This window comes from Marmota marmota, unplaced genomic scaffold (genome assembly GCF_001458135.2).
Source record: "Marmota marmota marmota unplaced genomic scaffold, marMar, whole genome shotgun sequence".
NCBI lineage: Eukaryota > Metazoa > Chordata > Mammalia > Rodentia > Sciuridae > Marmota > Marmota marmota.
Window position 1 is genome coordinate 461 of NW_026009879.1, and position 2,762 is coordinate 3,222.

A 2,762-nucleotide genomic window follows, 5' to 3' on the forward strand; every position below is an offset into this window, starting at 1 on the left:
CCGGCAGCTGGAAGTTTGCTGGCAGCTGGAAGTTTGCTGGGGCCCCTTTGGCTGTGGCTCTCAACACTGATTGTTGTAAGCAATTAGTAAAACTTCATTTTCCTGGCTTTCTAACTAGTGTTGATAGTCTGGCTGCCTTCTGCCAAAGTAGATGGTATAGACACGTTCAGATTCTTAATTTTCAGCAGTTTATTTTTTGTTGTTGTTGTTGTTTTCCTTAAGAGCTACAGAGATCTAGTTAGCCTGACTTACAGGAGGGCTTTGCCATATCCTCCTAACCTTGATTAGTTATAGCAGTAACCAAGTTCAAAATACAACAGTGCTTAGACGTCCTAATACTAAGTACAATGGGAAGCAGAAAACAAGCAGGGTAGGCTGTCTTTCCTGTCATACCCATGCTTTCAGGGAATGTGAAACTGGGAACAGACACTCATACCTGAGCTATTCAGTTTTGATATACACACAAAGCTTTGGATATACAGTATTCGTCTTTGCTTCATGGAAAACGAAGTCATTTAAACATTTTTACTTTGTAGGAACTTTGATAAATGATTGTAATTAAAATAATACTTCTTGTGAATTGTGCTGCTATGAACATTGATGTAGCAGTATCCCTGTAGTACGCTCTTTTAAGGTCTTAGCCAATCCCTAAAAAACAAATACCAAATGTCTTCTTTGATATAATGAGAGCAACTAAGAACAAAGCAGGGAGGAAGAGAAGGAAGAAAAGATTAACATTAAACAGATACATGAGGTGGGAGGGAAAGGGAGATAAAAGGGAAATTGCATGGTAATGGAGGGAGACCCGCATGGTTATACAAAATTACATATAAGAGGTTGTGAGGGGAATGGGAAAATAAACAAGGAGAGAAATGAATTACAGTAGATGGGGTAGAGAGAGAAGATGGGAGGGGAGGGGAGGGGAGATAGTAGAGGATAGGAAAGGTAGCAGAATACAACAGTTACTAATAGGGCATTATGTAAAAATGTGGATGTGTAACCGATGTGATTCTGCAATCTGTATTTGGGGTAAAATTGGGAGTTCAAAACCCACTTGAATCAAATGTATGAAATATGATATGTCAAGAGCTTTGTAATGTTTTGAACAACCAATAAAAAAAAATAAAAAATAATAATACTTCTTTGCATTTAGGTAGCATTTTCTGCTTCTAAAATGCTTTTAAAACTTATATGTATACAAATAATTTGACACTCAGATTCATTCTTTCAGTACATACTTTTTGCATATACTAGGCATATAATGATATAAAGAGCACAGCTCCAAGCCTTCTATTTAAACTTATGAACTAGTCATAGCCAACCTTTAGGAAATTAGTCTCCTGATTTCAAGTATAAATAAAAATGATACCAGGAACTGACATTTACTAGGTTGAGACACCAGCATTAGAACCCAAGTAACCCAGTTTAGTAACTCTACATTTAATAGAAAAGATGTATATCCATTTCAAATGTAGCAGTCCTGAGAATTCTTTCTTTTTTTTTTCTTTCTTTTTTTTTTTTTTTTTTAATAATTGCTCTGCTGTAACTACTTCAGTTTTCTGTGACTTTATCAGGCCTTCTTTTTTTCATAGATACCCCACAGACAAATGTTACTCATGTAACCCAACTGGAGAGAGATACCATTCTTGTATGTTTGGACTGTAAGTTAAATTTTATTTATGAACATCTTATCTTATTTTAAGAAGATACCTTTTACCTTCGTTTCTGAGTGACTTGTATTTCTCTAGGTTGTATAAAAATAGTAAATCTCCAAGGAAGATTAAAATCTAGTAGAAAATTATCATCAGAGCTCACCTTTGATTTCCAGATTGAATCAATAGGTAAGTTGAAGTTTTGTATTTCTTTCCATTATGAACTGTTTAATTTATTTGACAATTATATGAAATTATAAATGTATTATTAAGTACTTTCTCTAAAATATAGGATATAATGAGTATGAGGTCACTATTAGCCTTTACCTTTAAACATTCTCAAGACAGTTTAATAATTGTATTGTAAATAATTGTTTACCTTCCTTATAGATTTGGCATTTTCAAAAGAAATAGTTAAATGTTATTTCTCATAACATGGTTATAAATTCCCATTTCCTCCAGATTTCTATAAATTTCCCATAGGTACATTAAAATCAAGTGCTTTGTATACCCTATTGTGTTTTTGCTATTATCTCTGGTCAGAGAATTTTAAATATATGAAATTTCTTTTTGCCATTCTCACATTATACTTGTTACGAGTTTTCCTGGAAAAGGAGTTCTGACAGAATTAGTACTAGCTGTGTTTAGTTCTTCCAAATTTTACTGAATATACCAAATGTTCATGAAATGTCCCTATGTACAGACAGATAAGACAAGATCGAATAAGATTCTGCCTCTTCCTTTAAGGAGTTTTTGTATAGTAAGGTTTTACTTCTAAGGGTATTTCACGCCTACCTTATTTCAGATTATATTCAAGGAAAATAATTATACAGGGTGGTGCTGGGGAAAAAGAATGATGATTAGTATTTAGTGTCCTTTATCAATAAAATCAAGTTATTAATATGTATATATACACACATACATTGCATATGTGCCCATACATACATGCATGGTGCAGCGGGTAAGGCCAAGGGCAGATGGTTCATTTGTCTTATTCCTGGTTCTATTTTCCCCTTTCCCTGAACTAGAAAAGTCTCTCTCCCACACAAGCCTCTCTCCACCTCCCACAATCCTCCTGCTCTTGAGGCCGATTGGCTGGGTCACGTGGGC

At 34.5% G+C, this 2,762-nt stretch overlaps 1 long non-coding RNA gene across 1 annotated transcript; it reads left to right on the plus strand.

Moving 5' to 3' along the window:
* Positions 1-1,033: 1,033 nt before the first annotated feature.
* On the plus strand, positions 1,034-2,701 carry LOC125614904. Its single transcript, XR_007345476.1, has 2 exons — positions 1,034-1,661; positions 1,749-2,701. It is a non-coding gene; the product is annotated as an uncharacterized LOC125614904 (long non-coding RNA).
* The last annotated feature ends 61 nt before the right edge of the window (positions 2,702-2,762 follow it).